At 35.6% G+C, this 23,111-nt stretch overlaps 1 long non-coding RNA gene across 1 annotated transcript; it reads right to left on the bottom strand.

Moving 5' to 3' along the window:
• Positions 1 to 10,424: 10,424 nt before the first annotated feature.
• Positions 10,425 to 20,719, bottom strand: LOC128093459 (uncharacterized). The gene is made up of 2 exons (XR_008212503.1): positions 20,087 to 20,719; positions 10,425 to 10,991 (listed from the first exon to the last, which is right to left on the bottom strand). It is a non-coding gene; the product is annotated as an uncharacterized LOC128093459 (long non-coding RNA).
• Between the last annotated feature and the right edge of the window lie 2,392 nt (positions 20,720 to 23,111).

Raw genomic sequence — 23,111 nt, 5'->3', positions numbered from 1 at the left:
GTGAGATTCCTACTCGAAACTAGGTGTCCGAAGGCTTGATTGTTGAGGATATTATTTTGTTATTCGGCTTAAAAATTTGCAATCACTTTACTGTAGTTTAGGGATAATATTTAAGCTCGACAATAAAAAATAGGACTATGAAGAAAATTATGTTTAGTGATTCGATTATCCGAAAAGAAATTTGTTCAAGTCTTTCGGGAAATCGAGTCTGGACTGTAGTGGTCATTCAAAAAATGCTATGCAAATATTCAAAAAAAATGTATCTAATCTAATCCAATCTAACCTTAGCACTGCCATCCTTTCGGAAGCATCCTCGAGAATGATGGGGTCATTACTTCCAACATCCCTCTTTTCTAAACGGCCAGGCTTACTACATAAAGTTTACCTCAACGATGATCCGTTGAAGGGGATTAAGTTTGAGCACGAATGTTCAAACAACAACACATTTCTAAATCTACAGGAGAGAGAAGAAGTTTTTGTGCTCCGGGACCCTCGATTATGGAACATTGTTTTTCGACAAATGCCCTGGACTTTATTTGCCGTGGTTATAGACCCAGCGGGACATATATGATTTTTTAGAAGCAGTGGCGGGCTGGAACTAATGTTTGATAAAAGTTGAAAAAGTAAACTTTTTTCATATTTTTTTAAAAGGTTCTTCAAAATACACAAATAAATGCACTAATGTTGCAAAAAAGTTAGATATGTTTTGACTTTAAGAAAGAATAATATAGAAATTATAAAAAATGTGTAAAATTGATTTTTTTTGTTTAATATTCTATTGTGATTGTTTTGTCGATTGCAATTAAATGCCCTGATATCATTAACTTAAAAGAAAAATTATAATTGCATACGTTGTTGCGATTTTTAAGCATAATTTCCTCAACACAACAACTTATTTCAAAAAATCAATGAAGCTTAATAAAATTTAATAAATAAATCTCTAGAAATTTTGAATAAAATCCTCTTTACAAAAAAAAATTGAGTTGTTGTGCACTTTTTTAAAATATTTTGAAATAATTTTAAAAACACATTATTTTTAAAAAAAGGGTATAAAAATATATATTGAATAGTTTTTATTTTATTTATGATAAACTGCACATTGAATTGATCAACATAAAAGTTTATGAAATAATATAATTTTTGGTCCCTGATTTCTTGTCTAATTTTGAGATCTTATTTTTATATAGAAGAAGTTCATATGTTGAGTCATCTAACAACAATTGGTTACATAGTGAGTTTGATTTAGCAGAATTTATCGAGGAAAGCGTGAATTTAGCAAGTGGATCAACGAAAAAACGTGGACGAGAACCCAAACAATGTTCCATAAACTGCCTAAAATTCTAAAACACCGCAAACATCGTTTTTTATTTGGAGGGGGAGGAGGGGCGGGGATCTCCAAAGAGCGGTGGATTTTAACTCAAGAGGAAGGGGAGGGGGAGGGGGTTGAAAGTAAACCATAAACTATAACATAGCATGAGCCGCCATTCCGTGCATCAAATAGACATAGCTAGAATATTAAAATTCACCACTTTATGATGGCTCAAAAATATGGAAAAAATCTAAAATTTAACTTTTTTTTTGAAAAAATATCAATTTTCATTTGTTTTTATTATAATAAGTACAAACAAGACTAAAAATTCACAAAAAAGTAAAAAAAATATTTTTGGCCGCTCGCTTCTATGGAAATACCCCATAGTGCGCGGGCCTGGCGTTGGGCAGGCCTGTAGCTCTATAACAGGCCTGCCCAACGCCAGGCCCGCGCACTACTCACTCTGCAAATGTTCAAAATCTGTATCTTGAAAAAAAAAAGCAAAAAAGCGCGAAAATTTACTCTAAAAAAAATGTTCGGTTATAATTTAGATAAAACAAAGACATCTTTTGAAAAAAAATCTATTTTTTTAAAGGTCCTATAAGCTGATGTGTTTCATAAGTTAATAGGACCTTTAAAAAAATCCTGAAATGAAAAAGTGTTTGCCCACATACAGTCCAGACTCGAGTATCCGAAGGCCTCGGAAAAATTTTACTTCGGATAATTCGGACTGATTGAAATTTTTAAATCCAAGATGGCGGCTACTGCGTCCATCCCGGGAATTCACGGGAAAAAATTTCCCGGATTTTTCTAAAACCGGTAATTCTCAAATCCCGGGAATTTTTATAATTTGTCCCGGGAATTCCCAAAAAATGAAAAAAAACATGACAAATATAATGATAAAAACAAAGATTTTATAAATAATTTCAAAATTTTCCGTGATCCGTGGATTTCCCGTGATTCCAAAAATATTTTTCCCGTTTCCCGGGAAATTCAAAACCCGGGAAAATTGGACGCTCTTGACGTACATTTTGTAATTTAAAAAGCAATCAAATGTCGCAAAACTCAAATTTAATTTAAAAAAAAAAATTCAATTATCCGAAGTCCCATACAAACTTTCGGGTAATCGAACTTCGGATAACCGAGACAATAGATTGTATGCATAAACTTTTCCTTACATTCTGATTAGCATTAGTTTTTTTTACAAATACTTGTCCACACAAAGTTGCATTTGATTTCTCTACAAATATTTACACCCCCTAGCACACGCACACTCCCAATCTAACTCAAACAAGACAAGCGACTCAAATCAGATCAGATACGGCAAAACAATAATAAAGCCATTCTTTATCGCTGTTCAACACGGTCAGGCATTGTCTGTAAAACCTTTATTTTTGCGTGTCATATCGAGTACCGTTCGTTTTTATCGGCACCCGCCCCTTCTAGATTTGGAGGCTTATAACTGTGTTTGTTCGCGAGTGCTTTAGAGTAAGTCACATGAGAAAGACGGTTGGAAAAAATTCGTAGAAAATATTGAATCAAAGTTTAACAGCTATTTTTTTTTCAAATATTTTATTCAATGATTTTAGTAAAAAAGAAGATCAATAGTCTTCATATTTGGACAGTAAAAGTGAGCCAAGAATATCGTTATTCAAAGTGAGACACAGTACCGTGCAAAGCCGTCCATTATTGATAGTGACAGTTTTCTATCGAGTTGGCTTCTACGTGACTCGATTGTTTAAAGTCCTGTAATCTAGGGTGGTACAACATTTAAAAAAAGATTAAACATACTTTCATCTCCTCGACACAAGAAATGTCAAAATTAAATTTTTATCCGCCCAACCATCACCTGAAAAGTCCCTAAAAATTCGCCACGCGTTCATTATAAGTATTTGTGTGATTGCGGGATTTTCCACGCGGTTTCAATCATGCAATATCGAAAACTCACGAAAACATTCCAGCTGGGGGAGGCCTCATTCCGTATGCAAATGGGTCGTCACGAGCGAACATAAAACACACCGGGCTTCGGCTCGGCGCGGCACGTGGCCAAAAGGATTAAATCTTTGTCAAGGTGACATTTTTATTGACATTTCCCAAACTAATTAGTGGGTGGAAGAGAAACCCCTTCCAGTGTTGCCTGATTTGTTGGAGAACATGAATTGCTTTCATTGAATGATATTATTTATTACTAAATATGGGCTCTGGGCAACCTTAACACCTAAATTTCCAAGTTCGAGAAAAAAGGGGGAAATGTATGGAAAATCCCCCTTTTTCTCGAGTGTTAATTATACTGAATCGAAGAGAACAAAAAACAATTCGATAATTCTTATTAATAGTCAGGTTTTTTATTCAAGACTAACATAACGGGAATGGTGCATGTGATTCCCGTTACAGTTTATATGGAATTCCAATAAGAATGTAACAGAAAAATCAGGCAACGGATCCCGACTGTTGAGAAGTAACAAACATCCAAATTAGCCGATTTCGTACACAGCAATAAAGGTAGTAATCCAGCCGCGTGTAGAAAGCCTGGGTGTTAAATTAATTTTGCATTATTTCATGAAATTCTGTGTAATATTACACCTTGAAATAAGTAGCCCATCAGTATGGGAAACCAATTTGACCGAAATGTCAAGCTCATATATGCGTTTATCCTTTCCATTCTTCATTGGTCTGATGGCCGAGCGGGCTAAGGCGCCAGCCCTTACTGATGGTGCTAGGTTTGAGTCACGTCGGTTGCAACTTTTTTTTTTTGTATTTACAAAAATTGTACATGCAGTGTGTAATATTAAGTGTCTTTTTTGACGAAGGTGATGTACATGCATTTGCATGCGATTTTACCATTGGATTTTTTGCTGTGTAGAGAATTCTCTACAAAATCGGTTGATATCGAACATTTTTATTTTTTGAATTTTTTGATTCGGCTCAAATTTTGTGGGGATCTTTATCCATGCAAATCTCCATACAATTTTGGCAGCTGTTCCTACAAAAATTATACATAAATATTCGAAAATCGATTTGGTGTCTTCGTCAAGGTTGTAGGTATTCATGAGGAATATTAAGAAAATTATGTACACGTTATTTCTTTCTTTTTTTTTTTTTTGAACTTGTTTTTACGAAAATTATTTTTTTCAAAATCAATTTTTTATTTTTTTTATATATGTTTCAGAAGACAAAAAACACAAATTTTAAGCCATAGAGAAATATGGAGAAACATTTTGTTGTGAATTTTTGAAAAAAAAATTGCTTGAATTAAATACTGAAGGCGGGATTTTTTCAGATAAAATTAAACTTTAGGTGGCTATATCTTGAAAACGGTGCTATTTATCAACAGATCTGATTGCAAATATGATTTAACATTAAAAATTAAAAATATGTTCATTTGTTTAATTCAAGGCTAACATTTCAAAAGGGCGTGATGTTGAATGCTTAGCTTTTCAAAAATCTAAAAAAAAATGAATAACTGCGACTATTTTCCAAAAAATATACCTGAAAATTGCTATAATTTGAAAACGATGCACTTTATCAAAATTTCACTTAAGTATTTTTTGATTGCAAATTCGATTTTACATCGAAAAATGAAGTTGAAAATTTTTTGCTACCCATGTCTCGATTTTTTTTTAAAGTTGATCAGTTAAAGTTGAAGTGTTTAAAACGTTCATTCAGTTTGTCATCTTTGTTAGCAAGATAATAATGTAATTGACATTAATGAATTAGAATTTCTCTAAGATACTGAAGTTTAAGCTATTTGGTCAAGTAGTTTTTAAGCAATCAAAACCAATAAAACAATATTTTATTTAAAAAAAAATCAGTATTGATTGAAAAATTCATACTCGGTCGAAGATTTTTTGCACATTCTGGAAATTACTGAAAAGTTGGCAATTGATGTCCCCTAAAACATATCAGAAAATAAAAAAAAATAAAAAAAGTGTTTTTTTGCAAATCATGTTTTAGTGACAAAAAGTGAAATTGAAATCACCATTTTTTTACCGTGTATGTCCTTATCCATACCTACAACTTTTCCGAAGACACCAAATCGATCAAAAAATTCCTTCAAGAGATACAAATTTTGAATTTTCATAAATCATTTTGTATGGACAGCTGCCAAATTTGTATGGAAAATTATATGGTCAAACTAATGAAGCAAAATGGCTTCTTTGGGCATACCAAGGCACCAAAAAAAAATTCAGCCAGATTAAAAAATACAAATAAAAATCGAATGGTCGAAATCTTAGAGAATTGCTCTAAGGCTCTTTTCTAACCCAATGTATTAATAGGTGGTTAGACATGTGCGCAACCATCAATTACCTTAAAATATGAATTTGGAAATAGATGATTAATAAACATTCATAAATAAAAGACCGAAGACAAAAATAACTTCGAAACAAATTGGAACTACGTACAGTTTTGTGATAAGTAAACTTCTTAAGAATCACCTAAAATATCTTACTAGTAATCATAACTTAGACTAAACTTATGAAACATTGTTTCAGTTCAACAGTAACAAACTAAAATCGATAAAAAAGTTTTACTAAAATGACACCTAAATGACTTGCATCTTGAGCAATTGTCCCAGCGTGTTGTTGTTTGTGATTCCTCGAAGAAAAGAAGCTACTTTTCTCCCTCCCACAATACCGTCCCCCATAATAAATCACAGTAATTGCAACCAACTGTTCAACATCACCACTGGTGAGCAAATTACACTTTTGACGCCTCTGACTTTATGAGCATTTCATCGTGCACTTTGCTCGGCTAGAGAGAGAGACAGTACAAAGCACAACACACCTTGAAAAAGTCAATTGCTGCGGCTTCACCGGTCTTTTTTTTCTGCACCCCCCTGATGGAAGTTGAGGACGGAAAGAAAAAGCTTCCCCCCCTCGAGCTATTAAGGTCCAACACGGTGCTGCTGATGGAGGCCGCCACGCTTGGTAATAGAAAGGTTTCACTTCGGGTCATGCCCAAGAGTCCAGCGTCCGTTGAACTCAACGCCGCGCGACGGATAGGTTGGTTGTTTTTGCAGCGGCCCTCCGGATGGTCTAACTAACGCTGCAAGCCGCCCTAGTGACTTTGCAGGAATTGCGAGGCTGAGCTCGTGCAGAGCGGTTAATAACTTCTTTTTGCGCTTCCTTTCCGTGGTTTTGGGGGAAATTTTGCCTTTTGCTGAACTGGACAGCTGATGGAAAGTGAAGATGCATGCAACGCACGAACTTCATCCGAACAATATCGTGTGTATCGTGCACGGGTTTAATCCACGAAAATCGAATTGGCGATCGAATCGTGGTTGTTTACGCCCAGTGTACACATCTGTAACGCTGATTGGAATCTCGCTGAACGTCAGATTTGTGTGTTGAGATTGCGCAATTGGTGGGCATTACTTTTGGACCACAACAATTGCATTTTTTTGTGTTGATTACATGTAAATCTAAATTTATTAATTAATATAAATCGCATTTTTACTTTTGAAGAAAAATCTCAACAGTCAACCGCAAATAAAAGGACTAAGAATGGGTCATTCCAGGTCAACTGAGTACACTTTTGGACTTTATTTTTAGCACCGCCCTCTTTTTTGACGATTTTCTAAAGGACTTTTTTTTCTTTTAATCATAACTTTGCAACTATTTGAGCAAAAGACTTTCTACTGGTTGCATTTTATAGAAAATTGTCCAAGGAATTCGATAAAAATAAAATTTTAACCCTTAAATGCCCACTAATATTATATTTTAACGTTTTAAGTATTAAAATTCAGTTTTGACCAATTTCTTATATTTTTATTTGTTTTATTTTATCACCATCGTGTTCCCCGGACAATTTTACATAATAATCAATATAGACCTCAAACTAAAATGAACTTTTAGCGAGATACAGCGATTTTACTGATAAAAGTTTGATTTTGCGCTGCACTCTGTCCTATGAATTCAAATCCGAAATAAGTTTCTCACATATAAAAACCGAACTATGCGGGATTCATCCCTTTTTGTTGAAAAGTACCCGAGTGCTGCGCAAAATCAAACTTTTTTCAGTAAAATCGCTGTATCTCGCCAATAGTTCATTTTAGTTTGAGGTCTACATTGATTATGATGTAAAATTGTCCGGGAAACACGATGGTGATGAAATAAAACAAATAAAAATATAAGGAATTGGTCAAAACTGAATTTTAATACTTAAAACGTTAAAATATAATATTAGTGGGCATTTAAGGGTTAAAATTTTATTTTTATCGAATTCCTTGGACAATTTTCTATAAAATGAAAGTCTTTTGCTCAAATAGTTGCAAAGTTATGATTAAAAGAAAAAAAAAGTTTTTTAGAAAATCGCCAACAAAGAGGGCGGTGCCAAAAATAGAGGGATGGTCCAATCAGCACCAAACTTGGGATTTCTGTTAACTATCGATAGATGAACGTTCCCTCCAAGTTTGGTCCAAATCGGTGAAGGTCGAGTCCAAAAGTGTACTCAGTTGACCTGGAATGACCCATATTTGAAGAATTTGAACAACAAATCGTCCAACTCCAAGCGAAACTTACTTAAGGCAGAATCTGGTTCGCAAGACCATGACGGAATTCAAAACCCGCTGAAATCATCGTATTTCACCGAAGCGATGTTTAAATCTTTTTAAAGTTATAGCAATTCCTCCATTTTTTGTTTACTTTGTGGTTGAGACTTCCAAATAAAAACAATTTGTAAAAAAACTGACGATATTTAAGGCCTGATTTTCATTTAGCAAACGCTTTTTTATAAATTGTCTGACTAAATAGTTATAATATGTACGGAATTAAAAAAAACTTGAAACATTCCAGCCAATATTTAAACATCTTTAGTTTAGCTTATTTGGAAAACTATTTTTTTAAATTTGTATACTTTTAATATTGTATCCAAACAAACATTTGTATTTTAGTGTTAAAAATAACAGGGAAATAAGTTTTACAAGTCATCTTTATTATTCGAAAAATTTGAAGACATTATTTTATTATTTTCACGGTGCATCGCATAAACATATTTTTTAAGCACTACGAAATGAAAAATACATATCAATTTGTTACAAACATTCCAAAAATCTGGACTGATACGAAAACAGGTAAGCATTTGGACAGTTTAAACTATTAAAAAATATACTTTCAAAATTTGCTGGCATTCCCATCTACCCGGATTCCCGGAATTTGAAAAATAGTTCCAGCTGTAGAAATTCTTAAGCGCCCATTTCAAATTTTGCTCCTAAAATTATCACTCTAGTGTACAATTTTCCACTAAATTAATGTTTTAAACTGGTCTCTTTCTTTTTAAATCCTCACAAAAAAGACAAATAGTTGAAGAAAATTTCTTTACATTAATTTTTTTTTTATTAGGGGACAAACAATAAATTGTTTTTGAAACTTGATCGTCGTTTTATTTCACCTTAAGGTGAAACGGGACGCCAAGTCTTAGACAACTTCTTTTCAACTTGAAACAATTTCTGAACTCAACAGATTGCTTTCTATCGCCCTATTTAGCGTCTGCAAAAATCAGAACTGAAAACTTTGAATTTTTGAATTAATGATAACAAACTTTAACTTTTTAGACATGTTATCCTAGGCCTATATAAGCCATTTTTGTGTATATGGAGCCAATTGTACTCAAAAATGACATTTGATTAGGGCGTAAGTTATTTAAATATTTTTGTATTTTGTAATTCAAAAATTACTGTATCTCGAAGCCGTTGCATCGTATCAAAAAGTGGTCAAAGACAAACTTGTTGGAAATTTGATGGGCTTTCTGACGTATTTTTCAAAACGTCCATATTTTTGCCCCACCTTCCTCAAAGAGCTGGGCACGCTAGTGATAAAAAGAATGTATTTTTGTCATTTTTATTTTCTACACAAATCTGTTTAATCAATTCCTAACGTAGTCAATCTTTCACGAGCATCCTGACGAATGCTAGTCGACCACTCAAAACATCCTTATCTTTAATGGCCAGGCCTACTGCATACGGTTTACTGCTAAGATGATTCGTTGAAATTTGATGAAATAAATATACTAATTTTACAATTTACATTCAATTGTGTTTCGATCGTCTAAATCGAATAAAACAGACATAACAACAATATTTTCACACACCTCAACTGCCGTTCTACGCATAATTGTCCCATGTCAGTTTTGGACGATTTTGACTTTATGACATTTTTAAGTTTAGTTTGATGTGTACTTTAAGAAAAACACATAAAATATGGTACTTTGTTCGGAAACTCATTAAAAACAACACCAAGTCTGTTTGTCCCATCGTTGTACTTCTACGCATAATTGTCCCACCAAGTATTTTCTTACACGGAATCATCAGTTTTACTAAGCATTGTGTCTTGTTTGCCAGTTGTATAGCAAGATAATCACAAATAAGGGTGATAAACTGCTAACTGGGACGATTAGAGACACGTAGGGCGAATATGAACCCACGGGACAGTTATGCGTAGAAACACAGAATTCTGACGAAAAACTTCAATCGCTTTTTTCTCAGTTGCACTTTTTTGAACATGGGACAATTATGCGTAGAACGGCAGTCAAGCCAACTTAACTCGCAGCCGGCTACTCAAATGACGTTTCTGTTTGTTCAACCCTCCACCGACGTTTCGCTGTCCAAGACCCGATTCCCACCCAAAACGTGTGAGTATCTCTCTCGCTGTGCAAAAAAAAGCAGTAAAAAACTGCATCTCGTCTTAGCACCACGTTCAGTGGAGACGTTGATCCCGTCCCCCCGCGCGCTCTCCTCGCCGGCCCGCCTTTACCGAATTGATTATCTTATTTTGTTGTTATTATTGTTGCGCTCCGGGCGTTCCTAATTGAATTTACAGACCCGGTCCGTCGGGCCGACTTTGTTGTCGACTAGTTTGTCTTTTCAGCTCGGAAGAGTTGAGTTTATTCGATAAATGTGTCTTTTCTAATGTGTGTGTCCCTTAAGGTTCGCATTCAGTCACTTACCTCGTATGGGTCAGCATACCGGTCGAGTTCCACTCGGCGTTCTCAATGTCCGACGAGGTTTTCCCGTTCGATATCGACATGATGTTTCTGATGTTTCTTGGCTTTTCCTTGAAAACAAATCGCCGCCCACGCCCGGCCCTGACGTTCTTCACCGCTCTCTTTCTTCTAGAGGCAGGCAGGAGGGTATTTTTAACACACCATCAACCGACGACCCTCACACTAGCTTAACTCTTCTCTAAACAACATCTCGCACGGGCACGGGTGCGTCGCGACGCTCAAACTTTACCCAGAATCATTCGCCGAATCTTCACTGTGTTCACGCTAAACGAATCAATTTGGCAGCTTCCACACGAGGATGACCTTCCACAATTTTCGTTCGGAATCGATCGACACACACACACACAAATGGGTCACACCAAATTGGCTCTCACTTGGCAAATTCATTCATCGCCGTTTTGGCCAAATTCGCGTAACTTTCAAGCCTGGCTTTAATACACCTCACTTGCACTGCAACATGAACTGTTGGCATAATCTGCACTACTACTGCAAGCAGCAGCAGCAGCAGCATATGTGTCGAACCATCGCGGCCGTTGTTACATAAAACCCCTCGCAGCGGCAGCAGTGTCCTCCTTCTCCTCTGCGTTTTCTCTGCTACGTGTGTTCTCTTTCTACTCGCACACCGAAACTGGGAGGGGGCTGGCTGATTAGGGACACAGAATCCTCTCCAATTTTGAGTAATCTGGAAAAAGACAAAACAAAAATCTAAATTAGGCAATGATTTAAACACTGAAAAGAATCCAAGTTGGATCAAAATTGCTAAAATGTATAAATGATTTTTAAAATTTAAGATAGAAATTAAAGATGCTTAAGACTTTTTAATTTTTTTTTTAAATTTTAGTATTTTAGTATTTTAGTATTTTAGTATTTTAGTATTTTAGTATTTTAGTATTTTAGTATTTTAGTATTTTAGTATTTAAGTATTTTAGTATTTTAGTATTTTAGTATTTTAGTATTTTAGTATTTTAGTATTTTAGTATTTTAGTATTTTAGTATTTTAGTATTTTAGTATTTTAGTATTTTAGTATTTTAGTATTTTAGTATTTTAGTATTTTAGTATTTTAGTATTTTAGTATTTTAGTATTTTAGTATTTTAGTATTTTAGTATTTTAGTATTTTAGTATTTTAGTATTTTAGTTATTTTTAATCTTTTTAATCTTTTTTGTCTTTTTTGTCTTTTTTGTCTTTTTTGTCTTTTTTGTCTTTTTTGTCTTTTTTGTCTTTTTTGTCTTTTTTGTCTTTTTTGTCTTTTTTGTCTTTTTTGTCTTTTTTGTCTTTTTTGTCTTTTTTGTCTTTTTTGTCTTTTTTGTCTTTTTGTCTTTTTTGTCTTTTTTGTCTTTTTGTCTTTTTTGTCTTTTTTGTCTTTTTTGTCTTTTTTGTCTTTTTTGTCTTTTTTGTCTTTTTTGTCTTTTTTGTCTTTTTTGTCTTTTTTGTCTTTTTTGTCTTTTTTGTCTTTTTTGTCTTTTTTGTCTTTTTTGTCTTTTTTGTCTTTTTTGTCTTTTTTGTCTTTTTTGTCTTTTTTGTCTTTTTTGTCTTTTTTGTCTTTTTTGTCTTTTTTGTCTTTTTTGTCTTTTTTGTCTTTTTTGTCTTTTTGGCTTCAATTGCCAATTCCAGCTTTTTAATTAACTTACAACTAATTCAGATGTTCTTGTGCACAAGAGAAAACAAAATTTACTTTAACTTAATCAAGTTGATGATCCCATTTGACACACACTGATTATTATTTCAACAAAGGTCGAACGCGATGCAACTAAATTATGCATTAGAGATTGTGACCGTCGTACAGGACACGTCGTTCAGGTCCAAGTGAAGTACATGTCCTTCTTTGTTTGATCAATTTTTGCCTGGCTTTAATTCCATGGAATGCCTCCACGACACGGTAGCTTCGCTCTTTGCTCACTGATTCCGACGAATTCATTTCGATTCAACTTTCTTTATTATAATGTTGGCTTCTGAGAAGCTAGGATGGATATTACTTTGGTGGAAGCGTATCGGCAGTAACGGCGCCGACTGGATCTGGTGTAACAGGTGGGGAAATTTACCAAGAATGGAGAGAGAAAATTGAATTTCAACGATGAGTCCAACCAATAGAAACGCCACTGGTCACGAAATATTTCCTTGAATTGTGATTTTAAATTGCAAAAAAAATTAATACTTTTCGAAAAAGTTCACCCACATGTAAACTTGTAAACGGTGAACTTCATCACAAAATGTGTGAAGTCATTTCCGAACGCAAATTAATTTTTTTTTTATTTAGTTTCGCAGAATTTTTTTCCCAGAGCTATCATTCCTCCAAAAATTTATATCTCCGGTACCAGATTTTGCCCCATTCTTAACACTAGCGCAAAAAATATGCCCCTAAAACAAAACCTCAAAAAAATAAAAATTAAATACGTATTTTAGAAATGCAACTTTCATGGTATCGATTTCTCAAAAAGTCAGTGAAAGTTAGGGAATTCTGATGACTTAAAAAAATCCTACAAAAAAAAAATCATTTTGAAAATTCTCTCTTGAATCAGTAGTGCAAAAAGTTGACCACCAAATGATGAGCTTTAAAAAAAGTTTCCGAAAAAAATCTTCCCAAAAATTATGAATTAAATATTTTTGTTGAATGGAGAATCGATTTTGCAATTGTAAAAAGAGCCTTTTGGCTGAACTGGCTAAACCGATTTAACCCAAACCGGTTTCGGGTCCCATTAATCGAGTTTTATACAGTTTGAAGTTTCGATAAGTAGTTAAAAATTTACACTTAGAAATTTGTTTTCTCATCTATCCGGATATTGGATTAGTAGCTAGATATTGACTCAAATACCATCAAGTTACATATCGTCGGAATGAAACCATTCAAACGAGTCTAAAATTTTGAAGATCTGGCAACCCTGTCTCAAATTATGACCACTTAAGTGATGTTGATGTACTTTTTAGAAGCCGGGTTATCGATTCCCAAAAAAGTGTTATCGATCCCCAAAAAAGTGTCCACGGGGTTATGAATGGTCCATATACATTTTCCTAAGAAAAATTAAATATTGGTTTCCCGTTTCTGATATAAAGATATTTTAAATAAGGAAACTCCTGAATTAAGGTTTTCAGAGTGTAAAGCCAATAAACGGATCTTTTGATGCCGTCATTTTCTGCCTATCAAAAGTATAATTTTTAATGTAAAAATCACGAGGACACGATTGGTGATACTCTTACTAGCGGAAAATGACGGGAAGTGGTTCATTTCACCCGTGTTGGTGAAACTCTCATTGGCGGATGATAACAACAAGGGCTAATTTAGCCCCACTTACCCCCATTTTATGTGTTTTGCGTCATGTTTTTTTTACAATTCTCTACGAAATCGGTCTTTTTTATTTTAATTTTTGTATTTTTTAATCCGGCTGAAACTTTTTTGGTGCCTTTGGTATGCCCAAAGAAGCCATTTTGCATCATAAGTTTGTCCATATAATTTCCATATAAATTTGGCAGCTGTCCATACAAAAATGATAAATGAAAATTCAAAAATCTGTATCTTTTGAAGTAATTTTGGTGATTTGGTGTCTTCGGCAAAGTTGTAGGTATGGATTAGGACTACACTGAAAAAAATGATACACGGTAAAATTTTTTTTGATGATTTTTTATTTCACTTTTTGTCACTAAAACTTGATTTGCAAAAAAAAACACTATTTTTTCTGATATGGTTTAGGGGCCATCAAATGGCAACTTTTCAAAAATTTCCAGAATGTGCAAAAAATCTTTGATCGAGTTATCCATTTTTGAACTAATAATGATTTTTTTTTTCAAAAAATCGAAATACTGGTCGCAAAAATTTTTCAACTTCATTTTTCAATGTTAAATCAAATTTGCAATCAAAAAGTACTCTAGTGAAATTTAGATAAAGTGCACTGTTTTCAAGTGATAGCTATTTTTGGTAACTTTTTTGAAAATAGTCGCAGTTTTTTTTTTAATAAGTGCCCATGTGTTTCTCACTTTTGAAACAAATATTTTTGAAAAGCTGAGAAAATTATCTATATTTTGCTTGTTTGAACTTTGTTGATACGACCTTTAGTTGCTGAGATATTGCCATGCAAAGATTTAAAAACAGGAAAATTGATGTCTCAGCAACTAATTGTCCGATTTTCAATGTTAGAATATTAAACATTTGTGAAATTGCGATCTTTTCGAAAAATATATTTTAATTTTTTTAAATCAAGACAAACATTTTAAAAGGACCAAAAATTCAATATTATAGGATGGTTCAACAAAGTTGTTTTTTTTTTTTTTTTTTTTTTTTGGGAGGGTGATCCAGCCGCACATCGTTGATGTTGAAACCTCTAAACTGGGCCCTCGTCCTGTCACGTCTGTCAGTAGTCTTGTCGTACATTACAACTAGAATCAGATCTGCCAATGAATTAGTACACTTCGACCAAATAAACACTGACGCTGTATGGATCTGACTCTAGAATAAATGCACAGTTGTGTGTTATTCATAAGTCCAAAATGTTCAATTATTCATATAAGTCCAAATTTTCATTTGCTAACTACTTTGGATTGTAAATCTAAACTTTAATCTAAAATCCTCTAAACTTAATGTTCAAAAGTAAACGTTCCTTTAACTGTTGTAGTACTACTTCTATCAAAAACAATAAAAATTTATGAACTGATATACAAATAGGATAGAAATCAAGATTTGAAAAAGAAATGACCATTTACGTCAAAAGATCCGTAGTTCCTCGATTCGCAACAATGGTCGATACAACCATAATCCGAAAACCGTTAGTTCAACAGATCAACGAATTTTGTCCGATATCATTACATTATTGATTGATCGAGACTCTATGGACAATTTGACATAAAAGAATGCCTAGTATTCTACATCAATCAAAGTTTATTGACAGCATTACCACAGACAAACAGACGGAACACTCGAGTTCGGAACCATCGTCCTTCAATAACCGAGCCAAAACGGTTATTTCAAATGCAATTTAGCTTCGGCATCCACTCACCCGGCGCTGATGGCGCTGCTGTCGTGACAGCTCGCCCGTCTTTCCTCAGTGTGTGTAATGTGTTTTTGTTGTTGTAAAGCTGAGCAAGAGCACGTGGCAGCAAATGAAAACAAAACAAAATATGAATTCAGGAATTCTAACGATGATCCACAATCCAGGCTTACGGGATTGGGGCAGTTTCGACCAGGGTCAGATGAGCGGCTGACTAGCGAGGACATACCCTTTGCCCCACTATTAACCCGGTAGGCCTGCCGCTGCCGAGGCTGCTGATGAGGCGTCCGCTACTGCGGAGGAAGCCAGATTCTGTGGTGAAGTCATCTCCTTCGGAGCAACCTTGGAGCAACCTGCTAATCTTTCATGGATTGCTGCTCAGATTGCTGCTGCTGGTCGTCCTTTGGCGATGTTGCGTCGATCGTGAGCGCCACTCAATCTTCATCCACAGTTGTTCTGTTTCGATGTAAGAGTTTGCGGCAGCGTTTTTTGGAATCTTTGCGACTTTTTTCATCTCATTCGCCGCTTTTTGCTGTTTAACGCAACTTAACTGCGCCGTGGACACGTTTCCCGCGGATGTTTCGAAACACCCATCGTTGGGATCAATTCCGGTAGATTTGAATTGAAGAATTCGACGACGTTTTTTCCGCTAGGTTCGCTGTTGTTCCAGCGGTGTTCGGAATGACAGCCCCCATACAGTTTGAGCAGTTTTTAGGAAAAAATCGCGTTTATGATGAAAAATCAAGCATTTTCAGAAAAGTGGGGTATTGCAAAGTGTGGCAATTTCGCTAACGATCATAATGCGTGGTGATTTGTAGTGATTAATTGTGACTGGTATTTTATTTAAACGATTTTTCTAAAAAGATGATCGATATTTTGGATAACTTGAGGTAAATGTTGCAAAAGTTAAAAGTAATGATGAAATGTTATGTAAAAGTGTTTAAACTTTACTTTTCTTCCCCTTTGACCAAAATATTGACCTTAAAAATGCATTTTGGTTATTTTTTGGAATTTTTTGTAAGAATTCGAATAACTGGCAATTTTTTGAGAAAATTATTGTAATTATGCTGTAATATGACTCTAATAGTTTGTTCTATCAATAATACACACATAAGGAGCATTATCAATCAAATAAATCATATTTAAATCAATTTTTCAAAAGATCTTTTTGGTAAATTTGAGGAAAAAACATGAAAAATTAACTCAGCCCCTATGATTTATACATCATTCGATTCGTTTATGCGATTGCCACACTTTACAATAACTTTCATCGACGTTAAAAAATATTTTAAGGAAATAAAAATCAAAAACTGCAAAAAAAATAATATTTCCAAGCACGCTGTCATTCCCAACATCGTTGCGTAGTGCTTCTACTCGCCACCAGGATGCGTGCACGTTTCTGTCGAATCTCTCAATTGTTTTTTTTTCAATTTCGGCGGCCACTACTGGTGTTTTCGTGATTTGTATCTTGTATCTTGTTGATCAGGTGTAATGGTTCGAGGTTTCGGGAGAGAAGGAATGTTGGACAGTTTTTGGGAGCAACGGGGAGGACCAGTGGTTTGGTCTCTGTCGTTGCGGTTGTGGTGCGTCGTTGCTGATGCTGCCGCATGGTTTGGCCGTCATCTTCGGCCGTCGGTGTTAATTTTCATTTTTATTTCATCGAGTACTGACGATAAGCAACAACAACATTATTTAAATCAGCTGTTGATGTTTACAATCGTTAAGGCTTGATTATCTCACGCATACACTGACATGACACATGACAGTAATGGGTTTGTATTGGTATGTTTGGGCTGCGCTTCGGCATAAGCTCACCAGGCAGCGCTGGCGTCGCCGTGATTTGGTGGTTTGATGAAGGACGATGAATTTCAAAAATTATTTGTATGGAGAGTCACGTCTGTTTGTCTGTGGCATTACTCTAACTTAACAATTGCAGCTAACTTTAACATCAAATAGATTTGGAAAGGATATAGATTTATTTTAAATGCTAATGCTAAGCAACAAATCAATTGTACTATCCTGAAGTCTCACCTAAATCCCACATTGTGATAGTGAAAAAGTCACAGAAGCAACGGTGTCTTGTGCAATTGTGATATTTTCACTATCGGAGAACTACCTAGTTCACGAAGACAGCTTATCGGTCGACGCTTAAGCCCTGGGGCTGCGACAAAGCGAGTTCTCGTAGCATGAAGTGGTGTCCATCGTGCTTATAAAAAAGAATGTATACCCAAATTTTAACTAATGCACTAGGATCAAATCATGCCCCTTGACTTTACAAGGCCCAGGGATTATAGGATGGTTCAACAAAGTTCAACAAAAAAAGAAAAATATAGATAATTTTCGCAGCTTTTCAATTTTTTTTTTTTCAAAAGTGTGCAAACATGGCCTGAACGCCAGTGATGTTTAAAATAACGCTTTAGTGGCCAAAGTTTCTCAAAAACTGAGATTTTCGAAAAAATATTTTTTTAAATCGCAATTCGCAATTCGCAATTTTCAGTGTAAGAACGGGCCTTGACCGATCTTATGCACCAGGTTCCCGACGAACACGCACTGCCCTTACACCTACATCTCACCCTTGCTCTGAGTCAGTACGAGCAACACGCTAGAACACGCTTTGAGTGTTCGTGCCAGGCATGCACACCTTCTTTTCCGGTTACGCATTTTAACTCGACCGGGGGTGGTACATTACGTAGGGTTTGATGTAAGTATAAGCGCCTAACCATTTATAGTGTGCCTATCAACTTTCATTAAAGCAAAAAATGGTTTAATTTTAGTTTGAATTCAAAAACTAATTGTTATTTTACTGTGTATTGTTTTCTCCTGAAATCTTTCCTAGTGTTGAGTCGTGTTTATATGTTGCTATTTCTTTTGTCGCGGTGTTTTGTTACAATTTTTGGTCCTAAGCATGTTATAAAAGTTTACCAAAAATACAATAGTAATATTTGTGTTAATCCTTTAACCATTCCATAAATTGAGTAAGGGCTCAAACCTCACTTGTTTAAAAAAAAAGGGTGAAGATTGAAAACAATAGACAGTAAAAGAGAATTGAGAGAATTGAGAGAATTAAAGAGAATGTGCGTATTTTAGAGAATAAAAATGAGAAGCTAGATGTATTAGATGTAAAATTAGACAACAGATAAATAGAGATAAATAGAGATACAAAACAAGCTTAGATTATAGTAATGATAATTTATAGGACAGATAAAGAATTATTCAAATAAATAAATTCGCAATAAAATCAAAAAAGATTAGACAAATGATAAATAGACTTGATATTACTAGTACATTAAGGAAAAGTATATTTTTAGGAATTGAGAATCAGTAGAGCAAAATAAAAAATAGGAGATAGGCTGAGAATGAAGAGAAGAGAAACCCCGTTCTGCGATGCTCAGGTACATCCACAGCAGTTGACTCAACATACTGCGAATCAAAACAATACCGTCTACAATCACAAATGACTTCCCTTTCCCACATTGTCGCGCCCCTTTCTTTTAGCCGTCTCAACTCTGACCCGCGGTGGTCAAAGATTTACGATCCGTTTCCACAGGCCACCAGCTAGGTCATCATGAAAACCAAGCCAACGTGGAGGTAAGAAAATAGGACACTCGCAAGGGACCAGAGCTATACTGTTCTGATCAAGATAATTTGGATGATCTAACAGAACTACGGATGTAGTTAGTTGCGCTCCTTCCAGGATGTTCCTTACGTGGACGTCAACCGAAGAGCACGCAACAGGGTCAATGCCATTGCATGCTCTTAGGTATCAATCCTTGGCCTGCGAAAAAATATTTTTTTAAATCACAGTTAAAATTTTAATGCAAAGCGCCAGCTCCTGTTACGTCCAATCAAGCTTATATTTGGGATTTGGGCTCAGTATGCCCACCGGAACAAACCCCTTAATGCCCGCCAGAAAGTCATTTTTGTTACACTCTAATGGGTGAACCAATGACACAATATTGCTTCAAAAGGCCCTCACAAAGTTTGAGCTAAATCACAAAAAACTGCAATAACATCCATTTCCGGGTTTGGTATAGAATTGCTCCATATTCAAATTATCTCTAGATTTTAAGTCATTCATATGGTGCAATTTAACTAGAACATAATTTGCTTGCGACAGATAGTAAACCTATTTGAATTCATGAAGTTCAAATTCACGAATTTGTAGGTTCGCAAAGATTCCTTTCGGTTTTTATTTTGCATGGATTATCGAATCACTGCCAATCAGACAAACATTTTTCACGAGGAAACACTGCAATTATAAAACAATCACACTGCTCCCATGCCCTAGATTACAGTCGGAGATTGCAAACCGATAGGAGACAACCTCGCACTAAAGGTTGTTTTAGAGTGCAAAAGAAATTACGCCATCCATGTCGGGATGTGTAATCAATCGCTTGCTTCCATACTATCATTCCACAAGATGCATTACCAACCCTCGGTAGAGGAGGAGGACGTGTGTAGACTGATATTCAATACCCCCATTCGTGTGTGCAGTCTACAGTCGAATGAGAGATGCTTCGCTATATTTGCAAAACAATCTGCCCATGAGAAGCACACAATCGCCACCAGCCACTTTATGCGTTTTATGGTCATCGGAACGGAGAGTTCAGGGCAGCCAGCTGCTGCAACTACGCATGATTGTTGACTCTATTTTTTTTTTTCTTCTTTCGGCAATATCTGCCATGGCAATTTTCATTTCGGCTACCCTTTCTTTGTCGTTAAAAGAATCTGTCCTAGTTTTTTTTCTGTTCAGGGGTTAAAAGTTTTACATAGCCTAGATTCCTCCAAGGGCACCCCTTACCTGGGGAACTCCGAATTTGTGAACGCGGCCACTTTGTGGCACACACAGCTGTCAACGACCTGCTCTGTAGAGAAAATGGTCGTCGTCGGCGGAACGACACTTTCGACCAATCCGGATTGAACTGGATCTTTTCACGATTTCACAGCCAGCTGGACCCGGTTCCCACGGGGGCACTTTATGACCGAGGGTGGGGAACCCTCTCAACAGGCCACACTTCTCGGAGCAGCTTCTGTAAGCTAATAAGCTTTCTTATCATCCTTCAAAGAGGCAACAAAACAATCAGCACCTTTTATGGCCCCGAGATCTTCCGCGTCTTAAGTAATTTGCCACTCAACAAACAAACACTCTGCGGAGCAGATTAGTGCACAGATTCCGACCGGAACAAACCGACGAACCGAATTATTCCAACTTTTTAACACGGACCGCAAGAATTCGCGTGCACTCGCGACGGCAGCTCGGATGGATGTGGCGAGTTTTGTTTTTGTTTTTAGTCCCGAACTCGAAATGACGGACATCCATGGAATCCTGTTGGATTTTGAAGCTTGTTTTGAGAGTGGATGTGAAAGTGCTTTTTGACGAAGCTGTCAAAAGTGGCTGTATGTGTTTGTCGAGTTTGTCAAAGAGTTTCGTCAAGTTTTTATGCTTGCGGAGGTCAATCAAAAAATTACGAAACATTGAATTGAAAAAATACGAACAAAACTTAACATTTAGATTAGAAATATATTAATCCGCGTTTCATTATCTTTAATATCAACAATAAAATATCTCAATTGAGGTTTTGCAGCGCGACTGTGTTTCAAATGTAGGTGGCGCCAAAATGAGGTTACTTGCCAAAAATCGTATTCCTTTCTGCTGAATTGAAGAACAAAATCGCTTATTTCTCATGATTCCCTGCATCAATCTTAATGAAACTGGTTGCAAAAGACGAGAAAATTTTTTTGCTTTAAAATAATGAACATCAACTTTTGGGCGCGCAAAAATTTATGACCTTTTTCTTCAAAAAACATGTTTTGGAACACGAAAAAATGAGTTTCCCCGTATATATCAATGAAATAAACAGTTATATAGTTGATAACAGATGTGTTAACGTATATTCAACAATTTGTATTGATTTTTGACAGACTTTCTTGCCAAATAGTCCAAATTACTATCTTTTTCTAAATCTACAGTTTTCTCATAGAAAAATCAAACAAATATTGGAAAGTTATACACCAAATTGTTGGAAATAATTTTTCTCATCCGAATCCGGCATAAGTTTTATAAAAATGTTGATTAGGAAGGAAAAAACACATTTTTTCTAAAAATCATAGGTTTACGCTATTTGTTCATAGGTGGCGACACGCGTCTTTTAGCTTTGCTGCAAATTCTCTATATAACATTCAATATACTTTTATTTTAGATATGATTGAGTCCTTTGAAAAAACTTATTTTCAGGACTCTTCAAGATAAAAACACGAATGAGTGAAACTCAATGAGAACGATATGTTAAAGAGCATATAAATTCTCCGTGCCAGGTTCCACTAGCGATGTACAAAATATACCAAAAATTATTAGACGCGTCATTCACAAACGACGTCACGAGTTTTTTTTGTGCCGTTCGATTAGATGGACACTTAATCAGGAACGCATTACTAGGTAATTTGTTTTCACCGAAATTACAATGTAAAAATCAATTTATAATGGACTGTCTCCTAGACTGTCTCGCTGATCTACGTTTCAAAATCAGTTAAAAAGAAGATAAAAATACCATATATCGGTACAAATTTGTACTGATCAACTCAGGAAACGTTTATTTCCGGTAAATTATAAGAAACAACCTTGTGGTTTACTGGAAGCTTCGGATTTATTACGTAACCTCAAAAGGCCGGGTCTGATGACGACGTGCGGGGGTCGCGCTGACGTATGCCGAGATGCACCATTGCTTGAGTATTTTTTAAGCTTGTAATTTTAAAATCTTGTATTTTCCTGTCCAAAGTCCAAAGCTCATGACAATAGTAAGACATCTTAAATAACAAAACCGTGCGACGTCGGTCGAATGTGGTACAATTTCGAATATCGATCGCACGACACATACGACATTTTGGTGCAAAAATGTACGACATTCGCGCGAAAGACGGACGGACGTGACGGACTTTTCAGTCAGAGAATTTGAATGAGAGTCTATATTGTTTCTGGATAAAAGTCTGTATTGATTTTGTTACATTACATTTTATAAAAAATGTTTTTTAAGAAATATGTTTATAAGAAATGTTATCGGCTGCCAAAATTCGAGTTTATAACCAATTTTGGATGTAAAGCAAAGCAATCCACTTTAACGACCCCCGGGTCTTTTGTGGTCTCTGTTGCAAGTTTCTGCTCATTTCTAGGCGTCCGAAGGTTATGTATGGTGAGTCACCCAAAACCTCTTTTACGCAAATGGACCGACGTTTTACTTCCCCATCCGATAGAAGGCGGATAAGGCGAGGATCGAACCCGCGCCCCATAGCAACTTATACACTCAAAGTAAAAAGTATCCTTTTTCAAGTTCACCCGTCGTCACCCTTTAAAAGGGTATCGAAAATGTACTGAATTTGACATACCCTTTTAAAAGGGTGACGCCGATAGAACTTTAAAAAAGGATAGAAAGTATTCTTTTTGAGGATTGAAAGTACCCTTTTGAGGGATACTTCTGACTTTGAGTGTAGGGATCGGCAGCCGAAGCCGCTAACCACCACGCCACGAGGCCCTTTTTGGATGTCTTGGCCGCAAATAGAAGGTTAGAATGTCAGAACGATTGCACCAAGCGGGTTGCTTCCGATTGCATTCGACCGGTAATAACCTGAATTTTAAGCTCAAGAAAACAAATACATAGCCACCGGTTCCGGTAACCCGGAACTTTCGGAAATCTTGATTTTTGCAGTTTTTAGCATAAAACCGTCATACGGACCAGTCTTTTGAAACAGATTATTTTGGAAATCATTGCAGTGGGACACTACATATTACCCCTGACTATGAATACAAAGAGACGAGTTGTTCCTTTTAATTC

This window comes from Culex pipiens, chromosome 3, assembly GCF_016801865.2.
Source record: "Culex pipiens pallens isolate TS chromosome 3, TS_CPP_V2, whole genome shotgun sequence".
Classification (NCBI taxonomy): domain Eukaryota; kingdom Metazoa; phylum Arthropoda; class Insecta; order Diptera; family Culicidae; genus Culex; species Culex pipiens.
The sequence above is the reverse complement of the archived record's forward strand: the minus strand, read 5'-3'. Positions and strand labels throughout refer to the sequence as shown.